Source organism: Petaurus breviceps, unplaced genomic scaffold (genome assembly GCF_028583685.1).
Source record: "Petaurus breviceps papuanus isolate PSGF00001 unplaced genomic scaffold, PetGlider_PUasm1.0 90919, whole genome shotgun sequence".
Classification (NCBI taxonomy): Eukaryota; Metazoa; Chordata; class Mammalia; order Diprotodontia; family Petauridae; genus Petaurus; species Petaurus breviceps.
This window is the reverse complement of record NW_027187378.1, coordinates 13,397,562-13,416,559: the sequence shown is the minus strand read 5'-3', so window position 1 is coordinate 13,416,559 and position 18,998 is coordinate 13,397,562. Positions and strand designations below refer to the sequence as shown.

The 18,998-nt window shown below is 37.2% G+C and overlaps 1 protein-coding gene and 1 pseudogene across 1 annotated transcript in view; both read right to left on the bottom strand.

Moving 5' to 3' along the window:
- CFAP61 (cilia and flagella associated protein 61) overlaps positions 1-18,998 on the bottom strand; it is a 365,072-nt gene that overhangs the window by 53,944 nt on the left and 292,130 nt on the right. The window lies entirely within an intron of this gene.
- On the bottom strand, positions 1,455-2,371 carry LOC138152152 (pleckstrin homology domain-containing family A member 3 pseudogene; annotated as a pseudogene).

Here is an 18,998-nt window from a genome sequence, read left to right as displayed (position 1 = left end):
CCCGGGTGAAATGCACGCCGCGCTCCAAGCTGCATCCAACCAGAGCTGCAGCAGTGAGCGTGTCATCCTGTTCTTCCCCAGTGATTTGCTTATTGAATAAAGGTACATTTTTTTGTTCACATTTACCCGTATTAAAATTGCTGTCAATGTTCATTAAAATAAGCCCTCCCCTGAAAATAAGCCCTCTGGTGTTTTTCTGTCCCAAAAAATTAATAAGACAGTGTCTTATTATCGGGGAAACACGGTAGCTATTCTCAGCAATAAAATGATACAAGAAAACTCTGAAGGATTTATGAAGAAAAATACTGTTCACCTCCAGAAAAAAGAAGCAATGAAGTCTGAATGGAGACCAAAACATACCTGTTTTCCTATATTTTTCTTTTTTCTCTTTCTTTTTTTGGTCCATGTTCTCTTTTGCAACATGACTAATATGCAAATATGTTTTGCATTGACTGCATATGTATAATCTATATCAAAGTACTTGCCTTCTTGAGTATGGGGGAGGGGAGGAAAAGAATTTGGAACGCAAAAATTATAAAAAATGAATGTTAAAAGTTGTTTTTACATGTAATCAAGAAAAAATAAAATAGAAACATTCTTTTTTTTCCACAAAGATAATTTTATTTCTCTGTTTTAAAATCAGCAAATGCACTGCAACATTAACCTCTTTTTCTGGTACATTGTGAATAACAACAAATTCACATCTTAAATTTGGTTGGTCTGAGGGGCTAGGTGGCACAGTTGAATAGAGCACCAGGCCTGGAGTCAGGAGGACCTGAGTTCAAATCCAGCCTCAGACACTTAACACAACTAGCTGTGTGGCCTTGGGCAAGTCACTTAACCCCAACTGCCCTCCCAAAAGCAAAAAATAAAAAAAATAAAATAAAAATTTGGTTGGTCATAAATCAGAATTCTATCTCTTTTTGATGCAGCAGAAAGTATTAAATAAATAAAAATAAATACTTTATATCAACAGTTTGGTATCAACAATTCAGCAGTGCTATCCGCCCATCTGAAGGACAACATAATCTGGTTTTATTAAAAAAAATACTTGATATGTTACATAACTTGGGCTAAAGATATGTTAAGGTATTAGTTCTTCCTTTTTTTTTTCTTCAAGGAAGACAATGTGATCACTGTCCACCAGTGCAGTAATACATTTTTAACAGGGATAAGTGACCAGTTAGTCCATAGCACACATATATTTTACACTTCTGTTAGAATGAAAGGATGCTGTCAGTCCTTCATACTTAAAAAAAATCTACATTTATCTTCATAAATGTCTAAATGTTAAACTATCATTTGTTCAAAGAAAGAGATGCACATTTATATTGTGAAATCATTAGGAAAATATACTCACAAATAAATAAAGATAAAATACACTTCAAAGGTTTTTTTTGGTAGTTGTTGGGGTTTTTAAAAAAAAACATTTTCTAAAGTGCAAAGAAATCCTTTTAAGTAAAGGAAAAAAAAATTACTGGGTCTTCAGGGGGAATATCGTGGTCCGCATCTGAGTAGGCTCTTCTGCACTGTTGGGAGATGCCACGAAGTGAAGATCCTGGTTCTTTTACAGTATGGCTACTCCTCTCTGAGCTTTAAAAACCAGCGTGGCTGATGGAACATTCCATCATTTGAACAAATGAAGGTGATACAGGAGAAAGGAAAGGATCTAGGTGAGGCGATTGAAATATCTCTGGTTGAAACTTGGCATTTGCTATCTTCACACAATCTTTGAGGGTGGTGATGAATGTGTTACATATGGCACTAAGCAGAGATGAAGCTTCCTTCATATTCTCTACATTGGAGTATGAATGATGGACGAATTTCTTTCGTGACGGATGAATTCTTATATGGTATAAATATGGTTCATTAAGAGGTCACAGTAGAGGCGAAGTTCAGACATTTTGGTTTTCAGAGATTCACTGATTTCACTTATTCTTTCTCCTTTTTTTTTTTTTTTGCTCTAGTATCAGTCAAACAAGCTTTCGCACTGCCCAGAGCAACGAGTCACCTTTGCTTCTTGGCGGAATTCGCAGCTTTCACGTAGAAACGTTGTTCCCCTGGAATGATTAATTCCATTCTTGCATTGTCTGCTGGGTGGACCTTAATTTCACAAACTGCCATCTTTATGCTCCCTTTGCACACATCATCCTTTGAATCATAATAGGATAATATCCCATTATCTAAAACAAACCAGCAAGGTTGCCAATCTGTGAGATAATTGGTCCACTTGTACAGAACCCCCTCCATCCCTCCGAGCCCAGCGCCTCCCATCCTCCTTGCGGGCGCCCCGGGCTCGGCCTCCTCCTCTCTAGGTGCTGCCGCTCCCTCTCCGGCTGCCCCTCCCAGGGCCTGTACCTTCGGTCGGGGCGGGAGCAGCCACGATCAGTCAGAGCCCCTGGAGCGTCTCCCCGAGCCCCGGTCCCATACAGCAGCGGCTGGGCAGCAGCTGGGCACCGGCCTCGTCATTCCCTGCAGGGGCTCGCAGGCTGTGGAGAAGACGGAGCCTGAGTCTGCGCTGCCGGCAGCTGCCGCGTGCCCTGCGCCGGGCTGCCCTTGCCCATTCCCATCTCTCCTGCCTGCCTGTCTTCCTCCCTCCTGCCTGCCTCCTTGCTTCCTTTCTGCCTTCCAAACATTTAAAAAAAAAAGTAAAAATATGGAGGGAGCAGATGAAACCTTATATACTGAAAACAGGTCAGTTTTATTGGAACCTAGTGAGTGAAAGAGTAATAATAATAAAAAAAAGATCAGAAAGGTAGGTGGTGGCCATTTTATAAAGAGCTTTTAATGCCATACCAAGGAGATTATATTTTTATCTTACACAGTCATTTGAACACTTATGTATAGTCAGATCTGTATTTTAGAAATATCACTTTGGTAGCTGTATGTCGGGGATTCGAAATGGGGGTTCAGGAAGAGAAAAAAGTCAGGGATGACTGCAGGGTGTGAATCTAGATGACTGGAAAGATTGTGGTGCCAATGACAGGAAGAGAAGCAGTACAGTCATCAGAGTACACTACAGACCACCTGGACAGAAGTTTGGGACACAGATTAGAAGAACAGTCTAGGGGCATGATATAGTATTTTTTTTTAAAAAGTAATATAGATCTTACTACATACTTCCTTTTTCAATTTTATTAAATTTTTTTTTTAATCAACAAAAATCTGCCTTTTCTCCTTCCTGTCTCACCCACTAAGAAATAAAAACAAAAACCATCTTACAAAATATACAGGCAAACAAAAGATATTCTTTATTGCCCAGGGAATGATAGAGAATAGATGTGGGACTTACTTATCTCAACATCTGTTAGAAATTGATCTAAAAAACAAAATAAAAATAACTGATAATTTCTTGAATCACCTAAATGATATGATCAATTCATCTTTCAACAGGGAGAAGAAGTGAGTTGTTATTCTGCACCTGTCACCAACAAGTAGGAATTAGTTACTGAAGTAGAAATGGTAGAAAACTTGATGGGGGTGAGATGGCAAAGGGTGAAACATAATTACTACATTTAAGAATTTGTGATAGGAAAAGAAGAAAGGAAGGCATTTTCTAATGGTGTACCTTAGATTTGGAGAGGATAGATTTTAAGAGGGTTCAGAGAAATGGTAGGTAGGACCCCATGGACCTACAGAGGTACAGGAGGGATGGGAAACTCTCAAGGATGAAATTCTGAAGATACAAAAAGAAACAATTTCAAGGAGTAAAAAAAAATGTTGCTTAAAGAGAGTATAGAGAATTTAACCAGCCCACTTAAATTTTCAAGTATAGAAAATGAAAGCAAGGTTCAGATGAATACAAAATCATAGCACAGATGTTTAAGAATAGTGTAGGATGTAATAATGTTCAAACTGAGCCTTCCAAGGAAAAGCAACAAAATGGATTTTGGACTTTTAAAAAAGCAATATTGAAATAAATAAGATCAAAGATGAGAAAGGATCATTCCTTGGAATGATTCGGATGTTGACATGGAGAATGTAGAACTGTTCAATTCTTACTTAGTTTCTGTTTTTCACCCAAGGAAAATAATCGTTGGACTGGAAAAGCAGAACAAAAATGTTCAAGAAAGATGAAACCCAAGCTAAACAGAGAAATAAGGATGTCTTGCTGCCTCTGATAAGTCTGTCATCAGACCCAGACAAATTCCATGCCAAGATACGGAGGAAAATCTTATGGGTATGATTATTAAGCCATGATTGGTGACCTTTGAAGAACCATGGGAATTAGAAAAAGGTGCCATAGGATTGGAGAAGAGCAAATGTCCCAGTTTTCAAAAACTGGGTTTTCAAAAAAGGAGAGAATGAATTTTGTTAACTATAGGACAAATGACATTGACTCTGATTCCTAGAAAAAAAAATTCAAAAAATTATGAAAGAGGTAGGTAGTGAACATTAAGGAAAGGGAACAGTAATCATAAATAGAGACAGAACAGGTTAGAGCAGACTAACCTGAAAACCCTTCAGATATTTGAAAACAGCCATCACCCCCTTAAATCCTTCCACCCCAATTCAGGTTAAGCATGCTCACTTCCTTCATTTGATCCTAATATGCCATAGATTTAAGGCCCTTCACCATCCTTCTTTCCCTTCTCAGGACCCTCTCCAATTCATCAGTGTGCTAATTGAACTATGTTGCCTAGAAATGAATGTAATATTCCATATGAGGTATGAGGTCAGAGTAGACTGAGACTAAGGCCTCTCTAGTTTTGGAAGCTATACTGTTATTAATGATGACCAAGACTGTACTGATTGCTAAATCACATATTAGGTTTGTAACCTACTAAAATCTGCAGAATTTTCAAGAACTTCTAAATACATGTGTTTCTCCCAACTTATACTTATGGAGTTTTTCTACCAAAATGTAAGATTTTACATTTATCCTACCTGAATTTCCTTTTATTAGATTTAGTCCAATGCTCTAACTTGTCAAGATCCTTTTGGATTTTATCATCCACCGTTAGCTATTCCCTAACTTTGTGTCAACTGAAAATTTGATAAGAATACCCTTTGTGTCTTCAAGTCCTTGATAAAAATGTTAAACAACACAGGTTCAAGCATGGATCCATTGGAGACCTCCTGGCACACTATTGAACCACTAACAGTTACTCTTTAGATCTGATTATCCCATTAATTTTTAATCCATTAACCTCCTCCAAGCTTCCTATAAGTCCACAAGGTTTCCTTGCCTACCTTGGAAGCAGGGGAGAATCCTAGATTCTCTTTGTTAACTATTCCACCATGGTGCCAGTCATTACACCATGCAGCAGGTCTCTTATAACAATGCAAGATTGCTTTTCCCCCATCTCCTTTCACTACTCCCTGATATGCCTGGCCCATATTACTGTAAGATTGAATCCCAAGGGACAATGATAGCCTACTTCATCTCAATCCTCATCATCATACCCTCCCCATCCCAGTGATTCTGAAACTCTGGCTCTCATTGTTCAAAGCCTGGTCTTCATCTCTTGCTGACCACACCCTTTTCCTTAGCCCCTCAGTGCAGTTCCATCTCTCCAAGATCCCTAAAACTACCACCTCTTCTATTCTGCTCTCTGGAATGACTGTTTCATAGATAACAAACTTAGTTTCATCTTATGCCTTTCTGTTCTTATTCCTTCCATCTTCTCGAACTCATTGAGACCTAGCTCTCCCTTGATACAAATTCCATGGTCACCCTTTTCTGTAGTGGTTGGACTTTTCTAACACCTCTGATTCATTGTTTGTGGTAGGGAAACTGGAACACTCCTTGCTCCCCATAGACTTTTCCAGGTTGTCCTTCTATGACCATCACACACTCAGTAACTTCTTTACAGTTAATTTAATCCATATGTCTTACCCAACCAAGATGCTGGTAACTAAATTGCCAGCTGCCAGGAAACTCTCCTTACTTCCTCAATGAGATCAGTGCCTGGTGCACAATTTTTCTTTCCTCCTCAGTTCCTGTCCTAATACTAGGGAGCTTCAACATTTATATATATATATATATATTCATAACCCTCTCAAACATTCTAATCTCCCAGATCCTCAAATTACTCTTTTCTCATGATCTACTCTTCTACCCCATCTCACCTACACACAGAGACGGTCATTCTCTTGATCTTGTCAATTCCTACAACTATTTCACTTCCATATTCATGAACTCTGAAATTCCTTTATTTCACCTTAATTATTTATCATTCCATATTTCTTTCTGCCCTGTGACTTCAAATGCTATTTTAAATCTTAATTTTCACCTCCAGTCCTTCCACCCCTTAGATCTTTCCCAGGTCATTATCCATGAACTGACTTTACTCTCTTCCTTTCCCCATCTTAACCTCTTAGTGAACCAGTTCAGCTTCACACTGCCCTCTTCTCTCAAGGCCGTTGCCTCCTTAACCTGTCTAAGATCTTACCCTACTAAACCCTTAGCCTTGGATGACTCCTACCATCCATCGAAGTTACTTTTACTCAAGTACAACTGAACAATGTAAAAAAAAATACTGAGGTGCCTAGGTAGTGTAGTGAATAGAGCACCGGCCCTGGAGTCAGGAGGACCTACATTCAAATCTGGTCTTACACACTTAACACAAGTAGCTGTGTAAACTTAGGCAAGTTACTTAACCCCAATTGCCCTACCTTCCCCCTCCAAAAAGCAAAAACAAAAAACATGAAATTGTGTTGGCTGACTCTGTCACAGTGACAAGGCAATCCTTTTACATCTCTCTAATCTATTAACTATCCCACTAACTTGTAGCACCTTTTCCAAACCGTTTTATTCTTCCTTAAATTTCCCAGGGCTCTCCTTCCCCTCCCCCTCTCAAATAAAAACCTTGCATGATATTTCACTGATAAATTATTAAGGCCATTCACATTTCTCATCACTCGGATGCTACTCTCCTCCTTTACCCTATATCACATGAAGAGTTCTCCCTTCTCCTCTCCAAGGAAAATCCATTTACATGCAGAGATGATCCCACTGTATCCTGTTTTTCGAGCAGATTGACCCCTCCATCATCTCCACTGTCTTCCCTAGATTTCAATCTCTCCTATCTATTGGTTCTTTACTGCCTACAAACATGTATACATATATCTCCCCCTGCCCATCCTCAAAACACCCTCATTAAATCCTTCTGTGTCTGCTATTATCCTATATCTTGTCTCTTTTTCCTATTTAAACTCCTTAAGGTCAACCACACTAGGTGCCCTTTTTACTTTCCTCTCTCCTAACTCTGCAATCTGGCTTCTTATCTCATTGTTCAAATGAAACTACTCATGCCAAATTTACCAATGATTCCCTGTTGGTAGAACTGTGAACTGGGCCAACCACTATGGGAAGCAATTTGGAATTATGCCTCACACAACATAGATATCTATAGACATATATATGTATATATATACACACTCATACATATATATGTGCATGCATGTACTATGCTTATTTCCACTTGTTACTTGTTTCTCTGAAGATGAATAGCATCTTCCTTCATAAGTTCAAGTCTTTCCATGTTTTTCTAAATCAACCAGCTCATCATTTCATCACAGCAATATTCCAAGTCAATCACATCGTATCTGACAGATTGTCTATGAAAGTTTTCCCCCTCTTGGCTACATATAGGTTTTATTTATAAATGAAAATGTTAATTTAATCAAAATTATCTATTTTACACTTCAATAATGCTCTCGCTTTATAATATCATTTAAGGTCTGATACTGCTTCCTTTACATATTTTTTCCCCTGGTTTCTTTGAAGTTCCTGAACTTTTTTCTTTCAAATGACTGTTATTATTTTTTCTAAGATTTTTTCCATGAATTTAATTGGGATATCATTGAATAAATAGGTAAAATTGTCATTATTTATTTCATTGGTTTTACCTTCCCATGAACAATAAATGCAATATTCAATTATTTAGATCTGACTTTATTTGTATAAAACTAGGTTTATGTTCATAAAGTTCCTGTGTCTGTTTTGGCAGTTATACTCTCAGGTATTTTATACTGTATAGTTATATTAAGTGGTCTAAAACAACAAAGAATAATATTGCTGACACATAGTGTTATTTCCCTATTTTTCTCTCAATTAAGTCTATTTTAGCTTTAAATTTGTCTGAGATCATGATTACTACTCCTGTTTTTTTTTTTTTAAACATAACAAATTCTACTCCTGGCTTTTATTTTATCTTTGTGTGTATATTTATTTTTATAGTGTCTCCTGAAAGCAACATATTGTTGAATCCAGATTTTTAATCTGCTATCCATTTTTATTTTATGAGTCAATTCATCCTATTCTAGCTATAATCACTTATTGCGTACTTTCCTCCTTCCTACTTTCCCTCACTGCCTTTCTCACCCTGCTTGCCCCACCCCTCTTCACTCCTCTGCTTTACTTCTGCCTGCTATCTTGTCCTCTTATTCCTTAACCTACCCACCCCTCCAAGAGTCCCTTTCCTTTTCCTCTCTCCCAAGTCTATCCCCTTGCTTTCTTTTTTCGGTCTGAATTTAGAAGGCTTTTTTAACCTTTCTAGATATATATGTTGTTCCCTCTTTAACCTATTCCCAATGAGATTACAGTTCCTCTCTGCTAACTTCTTCTGTATCAGTTTTTCCTTTTATGCCTCATTTGTATGAGATGATTACTTCTTTTTATCTCTCCCTACAGTGTTATTTTTTTTAGGTTCACCCCCATCATACACAGCTCAGTTCATCCTAAGCCTTTTTCTTCAAACTACCCAAATAATGACAGTCATAAGAATACTGATAATATTTTCACATATAAGGAGTAAGCAATCTGACCTTAATGAGTCCCTTATAATTGGTCTTTAATGTTTACCTTATATTTCCCCTGGATGTTATATGCTGAATTTTCCCTTAAGGTCTGTTGTTTTTATCACATATACCTGAAAGTCTTTCAGTTCATTAAATGTCTGCTTTTGCTTTTTTCCATTTAGGATTATACTTAACTTTGCTCTCATGTCTATAATGCTCTCCTTCCTCATCCTCACCTTCTGGTTTCCCTGACGTCCTTCAGGCTCCAGCTAATATCCCAACTTTTGCAAGTAGCTTTTCCTGACCCTTCTATATCCTAGTACTTCTGAGATCATGTCTACTTTTTCCTGACTATATCTTATTTTTTACAATTGTTTGCATATTATCTCCATCATTTCATTGTTAGAGGTTGGGTTTTTTGACTTTTATTTTATCCACAGTGCTTAGCACAGTAACTGGTACATAGTAGATGTTTAGTACTTTCTTATTGAATTTACTTATTGTCTAATCTATATTTCTCCTTTTCTTTGTGATAAATGATTAATTGGACCCCTATTTTATTAAAATAGGTATTAAGCAATTTGATATGATTCCATAGGGAGTAGTAATTATAAGTTCTGCATATTAGGCCCAAGAGTTATGAACTGCAGTTTGTAAGTTAACTTGCTTAATCATAGGAAAATAGAGTACCTCCACCCTTGTTTTTCCTTGTTATGGTGATCAAGCTCAGCATGGCAGAGGTGACTCAAATACATGGAAGGTCCCCCAGCTATTTTTGTTACCCCATCCGACCCCTGTCATCCCTCTTTTGTCCAAGATGGGGAGATGATCATGAGCTCTTGACCAAGTGGCCCTGGTTGCCAGCCTGTGGCCTGCCTTTCTACCAACCCATGAGAGTGCTCATCAGGACCCCTGAAAGGTCAAGATAGGTCTGTCAGAGTCTGCTCATTAGCCCATTTGTCAACCAGTGGGATCCTGTATTTATGTAGACCCTCCTGGAGGGTCAAGGGCAAGGTCTATCAACCAATGAAGTTCTATATTTTTGGTCTGTCCTACCTGTATTGTCTGGGTATCAAGAACTATAAAATTAAGGCCCTGGAGGAAGGGGTATCTCAGCTCACGAGAAAGATCTGAGGTTCACTTCATTAGAGGGGGCCATGGAAATAAAGTGGCAGCGGCCCAGAGCTCTGCATCAGTTTCTTCTATTGTAGTTTGGACAATTTTCAACCCCACATCTTCAAGAATAGTTTGTCCAAAGCTTTGCTAAAATTTAACATTTAGCTCATCTACTAGTTTAGTAATCCTGTCAAAAAAGGGAAATTAAATTAATCTAGCTTGTCCTTTTCTTGATGAAGCCATATTGGCTTTTATAATCACTGTTTCTCTTTCTAGATGTTCACCAACCATCTCTTTAATGATCCATTTTATAATTTTACAGTTGAGTAAGAGAGTTCAATTAAATGATTTCTAAGGTCCCATCCAACTCTAAAATTCTATGAATTTATTACTCAAGGAACTAGTGGTGGAGACTCCTGATAATGTTAATAGAATTAAGGAACTTTCAATAAAATAAAATACCATGCTATAACTTTTAAAATTGGTAGGAATCCTAGTTTTAGAAAAGTCCAACCATTCTGACAAATACCAGCATGAAGTAGGGGGTATGAATGGAAAAAACTGGGACTGGGAAGCAGTTCTGAAATTTATTTTGAAGATTTGTGCTCTATACTATTAAAGTTTATTCTTATTGCATGAATGAATATGTTTAAAAAAATAATCTTTAGTTTGCTTTTAATTTTACGAGTAATTGTAGGAACATATTTTGTCTAACATTTCAAAGAGGCTAAGAATTATCTCCCATAAAGAATTCTTAGGGACTAATTAGTTTAAAGAAGAATAATCTAGTCCTTTCATCAGATCACTATATGAATTTGAGTGGTGAAACTCCCCAAATCACCAGAAATCTATATCCTTACAATGATTAGATAGATAAATCCTAGGGAGTTGCCTGAGATACATAGAGGTTAAATGATTTTCCTAGGGTCGCCCAGGTCTGCCTGGCTTCAAGCCCAGAATTTTATCCATTTCACTAAATTGTCTCTGTGATCATATAAATAAAATGAATAAGAATAGGTAATTATTTTGTAGTATTCAAGCTGCTTTTTCCACATAAGCATATATTCAATATATACTCTGTGTGTGTGTGTGTATGCGTGTATTCTGGATTTATGGTCTATTTTAGTAACAGGCTCTCTTCTATAATTTAGATCCAGATTTTCATCCTAGATAAAAGAATGCACTCTTTCTCTCTTGAAATTACTTTGTGTTATTTTGAATATATTTTGTACTTACATGTGTACATTTTGTATACTTACAGTAGAATATAAACTCACTGAGCCTAGGCTTTTTAAATTTTTGCCTTTGCATTCCCATTGTCTAATACAGTACCTTGCACTCAGTTGAACTGAATTAAAAATCAGATTTTTGTGGTAATAGGAAGCCAGAGAAGTGTCAATAAGGAATCTTGCCAAATGGATTATGTCTAGGCAACCTGACTAAATTTATTTTTTAAGCATGGAGAAAAATTATAATTTAGTAGTAATATAAGAAATAATAATAAATAACAGATTTAACATATTTGGAGTCTAGCAAATTATTTGATAAAGAATCCCTTAGAAGATTAATAAGTGAAACCAAAAGGGCTAAAATATGGAGGTAATATGCATTATAGTTTATCAATCTGTTACGAAAGGAGATTAAAAAACATTTTATAAGGGTTCAGAAAAATTCAACAAAACTTCTACAAGTGGGAATGTTGAAGAATGGAAAACTTGAATTTTAATTGAATGAGCTATGTTGCAGCAATGGGAACTATACAACTTCAAATATATACAAAAAAGCAAGAAGTTAGGGTCTACAGCTTTATTTCCAGAGAATTTTGATATCTGGAAAATGGGTAACTGAATGGCAAGAGGAATTTCATGGATAATTTATTGCTAAAAAATTGTCAGGGTCATTGATCTGAGGGAAACAGAAAAACATACTAGCCACGATTAAATGACCCTATTTAGAAACAATAAATGAATGAAGAGACAATTTGGAATTTGATCTGAACAGACTTTGGTGAAGTCAGGAAGGCTCACCCAGTCCTAGGATATATATAAGGAAAGGGTTGTATGAGTTCAACATGTTAAGGGTATCCTTTCAGAATCCCAGTCCTAATCACATTTAGAGTAGTCTGTACCAGCAGCAGTCAACACCCTGCAAAAAACAGGACATTCAGGTATTTGAGAAAGTGTACAAGAGGATAACAGAGCTTATTTCAGGAGCACAGGGCCTTATGAGGGCAGGTTATGAAAGCTAAGTGTGTTAAGTCTTGAAGAGAATCTTGAAGAGAGATGATGAGAGGTGATTTAATCATGGTTTATGAGTATCTGATGGGCTCACACAAAAGATCTAGGGCAAGACCTATTCACACTACCAAGAAAAAGGATAGTCAAAGCCATAAATTAAAGCTCAAGGAAGGAAAGATATTATTGAACCAGAACTTAAAAAAAATAAGGTCAATGATATGTGTGAGGGTGAGAGAAGATGAGGTAGGCTCCAAAAAGTGTAAATGAGGCTTCAGTAATGGCAAAACAGGCTTTGGTAACGTGTCCCAGTGGAAGGGCCTCTTATCAAGTAATTTACCTCTCCTTCCCTGTTCCTACTGGTACTAGTCATATAAGCAGAAGTAAGGTATTAGCAGGGTTTATATGTTTCTTTGTATGGCATTAGAGACATAAAAAAAAATCAACAGGTATAGAAAGTGAGCATCAGGAGAAAGAGGATATTAGTTTCATGGTTTGGTAAGCAATTATGTATTGGTGGTGAAATGAATGAATGACAGAACTGTCAAAAAGAAATTTGTTTCATCTACTGTTTTTTTTTAGTAATTTTTTTTAAGCAATTGGGGTTAAGTAACTTGCTCAAGGTTATACGGCCAGTTATTTCTGGATGTGGTGCTAAGTATCTGAGCCCGGATTTGATCCCCAGGTCATCCCGACACTGGAGCCGGTGCTCTTACTCACTGTGCTCATCTACATTTTTTTTCAATATGAGCCATATCTTCTCTCTCTCTGCCTCTCTCTGTCTCTCTTTCTCTCTGTGTCTCTGTCTATCTCTCTCACACACGTGCGTGCATGCGCGCACACACATACACACACGTGCATCATTGACACCATGATTTTTCTCTTTACTCCTGAGCATTTAATCTTACCCAGAGATGCGTTAGCACTCATGGATCAAACAGACAACAGCAACAAGAACACAACCACCACTGAAGTCACTGAAAATAAGAGTGGAACCAAAGACAGAGTACTTGGCAGCAGCAACAAGAAGCAAGCTACTTTGCCATCCTGTAACAGCTGTTAGTTTGTACATCATAATAACTGATTGTTTCTTTATTACTGCTATTTCTACATATGTCTCTGAATATATGCCCTCCCTCTTCTATGCAGACAGCCTTAGTCATTGTGGTGCCAAAGTTAGCACTCTACTCCAGCCATTAGTGCCATAGCAACATCTGATACTACCCCGGCTGTCATCACTCCTGTTGGTTCTGCCAGTGCCATCCCTGTTACTCTTGGGTGCTTGACAGAGAGAGATTAAATTAGGGGAAGAAGAGAGAAATGATCCAGAATGTGTTTTTGAACCTAGAGATGAACTTTATCTTGAAATCATTCCCAATGCCAAAAACCAAAGAGTGAGAGGATGCTGTTGGGTAACAAGACCTCTTAGAATCTAGGAAGGCACACCTAGACACTTGAGATGGCAGGCACAAGAAGAGTCTAGATATGAAAGAGAGATCGCTGGTGCTGCCAAGGTCAAAAAAACAATCTCTAGCCACATCCCTGCCAAAGACAGCTAAACAATTTACCCTGCCTGGAGTGAGCCTTGCCAGCTTGTCTGACAATAACTGACACAGAAAGTAGAACCGGGCCAAGAATTAGCATCGGTGTCTGGCAATATTTGTGGCTCATGAAAAGAATGTGGCCACAGCTGTGTGCACCCTCTAAAGCACACACATTAGGAATGGAAATGAGTGATTAAGCCTAACTACCCTGCAAGCTATTCTCACTTCCAAAAGATCAGTGACATGCTTTAGGAGCCTAGATACTGTCTCACTACACCCTCCAAACAGCACCCTCCTCGAAAGGCATTAAGTATTCCTCGACTTTTAGTGGCGCTCTGCTTGGTTCTCCTGGACAAATGCTCTTGGTAAATATGATCTATTTCATTATTATCTCCTCATATTTTTGGTAGGATTTAGATAGATAGAAATAGGCTTCAGACAAGTTGATATCCTACTATTATTCCTTTATAGTTAATATTGTATTATTGCATAGGAGGATAAACAGTATTTTTTGTAATTCCATACAATTACGACAAAGTAATCTCATCCTTGGAAGGCTTACTGAAAGCATCCTTAGCCCAGCTCTAGTGGCAGACAGCAACACGGGGGTGATATTCACTCCATCCTAGTCCCACGTGATTTTTTAACTCTTCTGCTTAGTCTTTATATTTTGAAATCTTTCTGTTACATATAACTTGGAGTTATGAATATTTGGCATGGTGGCATCTATTCAAAACATTCTCAAGTTTTTATAGATCAATGTTATGTCTAGGCAATTATAGGCAACAGTTCAGTCTGTATGAATGCTCCAGTTTCAGTATACTATATTGGTTAAATTCCCCAGGATATGTTAAAGTCTATATTTGTAAGATGGGGACTTGTTGGGGTGGCCAGGTAGCACAGCGAGTAAGAGCATCAGCTCCAGTGTTGAGAAGACCTGGAGATCGAATCCCAGGCTCAGACACTTAGCACCCACCCAGAAACACTTGGCCGTGTAACCTTGAGCAAGTTACTTAACCCCGATTGCTTTAAAAAAAAAAGATGGGGATTTGTCATCTGTAAATCCATGGAAGGTAGTGAACTTCTGATGTATAACTTTAGCCATGTCTTGCCATATATTAGGGGCTAAATTTTTTACAATCCACAGTGAAATGTTTCCATTGCTTTTTTTGCATATTTTAACCACTTATCCAAAGTTATACCACTTTCAATTATATTCAACATATTGAATAATGTGTGCCTATTATCAACTTTGACTACTTATTAGTGTCTGCTTATTCCAAAAATATTTCTGTATATACAGTATTGACTTATTTATTATGTGTCCTGAGATTGTCCAAAATTCCTCTTCCTCCCTATTGGGAAATATAAGCCAAATTACAATAGCTGCTTTAGAGAAATGGGCTCTGTGTGTTGTTAATATCATATGCATTTGGTAAGGATACTTCCTATGTCTATTTGAAAATTCGGAGTGTACTTATATGAAGACTGGCATTGTTGTGATGAGGATGATGAGCACTACCACCAGTATCATCAGCCATAAGAAAATAAGCTTTTAGGAGGCAGAGTCAGGATGGTTGGAGCGAGAGGAAATATTTTTGACTAGTTCTCCCAGCACACCTCCTCTGGAACAACATAGAAAATGCAACAGATTCTTATAGGGAAAGCCAAGAAAAAAGCACAGTGAGTTATTTTTCTAGCATAGGACAGCTTAGGAAGGCAGAGAAGTCTGGAGACATTGATGTGGGGATGGGTAGGAGTGCAGCCCAGTGACAGCTGCACTGCTCCCAGGACCAGGATCATTCCCATGTCCAAGGACATAAAGGAAACTAAGATTGAACACCAGGGTAGGAATCACCAGGACCTGAAATCCCTGAACAAAAAAAGAGCCTAGGTATAATATTTCAATTCCATTTAAAATAATGATGGACAGTGTAGACACAGGAATTTACCTGTCAAGACACACATAGCAATTACATGAATATGATTACAAAATATGCCAAAGAGAGATTAAATAATTGGGAAAATATTAATTATGCGTAGACCAAGACAGTATAATAAAATTATATTATCTAAATTAATTTGCTTATTAAATCAGGATTATACTAACTGCATATCAGTTAAACTACCAAAGAATTACTTTACAGGGCTAGAAAAAAAATCATGAAAAAATTCATTTGGAGCAGCAAAAAGATCAAGAATATCAAAGGAATTGAGGAAAAAATGGGAAAGAAGCCTCAAGGTACCAAATCACAAACTATACTACAAAACTGTAATAATCAAAACAATTTAAACCTGGGTAAGAAATAGGGTTATCTGTGGAACAAATTAAGTACAAAATATATAGAAGCAAATGAGCATAGTAACCTAGTGTTTGATAAACCCAAAGATCACAGTCACTGAAGCAAGGACTCACTATTTGACAAAAACTGGTGGGAATACTAAAAGTAATCTGGCAGAATCTAGGCATACACCAACATCTCTTACCATCTATTAAGGTAAACTCAATATGGGTACATGATTAAGACATAAAAGGTGATATCATAAGCAAATTAGTGGAGCAGTAACAAAACTATCAGATCTCTGGAAAGAAGGAGAGTTAATGACTAAATAAGAGATAGAGAGGCTAACAGGAGGTGGAATGGGTAATTTTGATTACATAAAATTAAGAAGATATTGCACAAATAAAACCAATGTAGTTAAAATTAAAAGTGAAGGAGGAAACTGGGAAAATATCTTTGAAGCCAGTTTTTCTGATCAAGGTCTCAGGTCCAAAATATATATGGAACTGAGTTAAATTTCCAAGAATCAGAGTGATTCCTCAATTTATAAATGATAAAAAATATGAATAGACAGATTTCAAGGGAAAAATCAAATGAAAATTAAAACAACTCTGAGGTAACACTTCTCATGAATCAGATTGTCTAATATGGCAAAAAAGGAAAATGACAAATGTTGTTGTAGATGTGGGAAAATGTACTAATGCACTACTAGCAAAGCTGTGAACTAATCCAATTATTTTGGAAAAGAATTTGTAATGTTGCCTCCAAAAGCCATTAAACTGTACATATTCTTTGACCCAGTGATAACACTACTAGGTCTATATCCTAAAGAGTTCAAAGCAAGAGGAAAAGGGCTCATATGTTCAAAACCACTTATAGTAGCTCTTTTTGTGGAAAGAATTGGAAATATATGCTCTTCAACAGGGGAATGGGTTAACAAGTTGTAGTATATGAATGTGATAGAATACTATTGTGTTGTAAGAAAGGATGAAGGGGTGAGGATTTCAGAAAAAACATAGGAAGACTAATATGAACTGGTGCAAAGTGAAGTAAGCAAAACCAGGAGAACAATTTAGATAGTAATAGTAATACTGTGAAGGTAATCAACTTTGGAAGACTTAGTAACTCTGAACAACCCAATGACCAATCGCCACTCCAAAGAATTCCTGATGAAATGTCATCTACCTCCAGAAAAAGAAGTGATGCACTCAGGAGTATGGATTGAAGCATATTTTCTTCTATTTCTTTTATTTTTTATGATTTTTTTTGGGGGGGAGGCAGGACATGGCTAAAGTAGACATTTGCTTTGTATATCTATACATATTTGTAATGTGGTTTTTTTGGGGGGGGTTGTCTTCTCAGTGGGTTGTGGAATGAAAAGGGGAGCAAGAGAATTTGGAACTGAAAATAAAATAACATTGAATTTTTTGAAGAAAGAAAATAAACTTTTTATCTGATTAAATGATGTCTTATTTTAAAGTAAAGTAATCAAGACTATGTACTATTGTCAAATTTGGTTATCTTTGTGCAAAAAATATTGGCCTTAATAGATCATTTACCACCAAGTAGGATTTTTTTTCATTAGAGTATCCCATTGAAACCTAGGGCTAGTTTCTTTGGTAGGAGTAGAATTACAAAAATATTTTAAGAAGAAACAATTCACCAGTGAAGAAAGAAATCCATTATTCACAGGACAAACATTTTTATTTTTTAAAAATCCGTGTGTTGGAATTGTTCTCATATTAATTAAGGACCAGAGTCTTGTATCATAAAACATAAAAATCCCATGGAGCCCAGAATAAGCATTATTCAGTGCTTGCTATGTGCCAGGCACTGTGCTAAGTACTGGGGGTGCAAATAGAGGCAAAACAACTCCTGCCCGCAATATTTAATAATCTAATAGGAAAGATAACATGTAAATGACTTTGTTCAAATAAGATGCATACAGGATAAATTGGTGACGGTCACAGAGGAATGGCCCTAAGTCCCTAAGAAGGACTGAGAAAGACTTCTTACAGAAAGTAGAAATTTGGTTGGATTTTGAAGGAAGTTAAGAAACAAAGATGAAGAGGAAGAGAGGGAAATCTACCCACAGGCTTTTGCAGTAAGGTGTCTAGCAGAAAGGTGTTAAGATTCTGAACTCTCTGGAAATATAATTGAATTGGGGATTTATAATTTTTTCCCCTCTTTTTCTTCTTTTTTTCTTTTTTTGGGCAGGCAATTGGGGTTAAGTGACTTGCCCAAGGTCACATGGCTAGTTTTTGTGTTAAGTGTCTAAGGTCGGATTTGAACTCAGGTCCAGGGCTGGTGCTCTATTCACTGTGCCACCTAGCTGCCCCAGGATTTATACTTTCTTATGGAACATAAAAGGCAATAGCCGCTTAATTGGGCTCCTGGACTCATCTCTCTCCAATCCATTTTCCCCACAGTTTCCAAACTGATATTCTTAAAATACTAGTGTAACAATTTCACTCTACTCAGTAAATTTCAGTGACTCCCTTTTACCTCTAGGATTAAATAAATTCTAGTTAGTATTTAAAGTCATTCACAGACTGGTTCCAACCTACCTCTCCAGCTTTGTTATATATTACTTTGCTTCAAAGACTCTTCATTTCAGTTAAACTAGTTGTCTAGCTATTTATCACACACGCCATTCCATTTCCTATCTCCAGCTTTGTACAGACTGCTCCCCATGGTTGGAATGCATGTATTCCTTATTCATATATAATGCTAGTTTCCTTTGAAGTTTAGCTCAAATGCTACCTCCTCCATGAAGTATTTTCTGTGCCCCTCCATGCTATTTGGTGCATTTTGGTTATGGGGTACAGCCAATGTGAGGGGGGAGTTAAATATTGCATGTGAGAACAGCAAGATGGTCAGTTTGGTTAGACCACAGAAAGCTGGAAAATTAGTAATATATCAATAAGGGTAGAAAGCAGTTTGGGTCACCTTAGGACAACATACTTGACATATGCTCATCTGACCTCTGCTTGTAAGGGAATCATTAAGCAGGCACACATACACATACTTTCTCTCTCTCTCTCTCTCTCTCTCTCTCTCTCTCTCTCTCTCTCTCT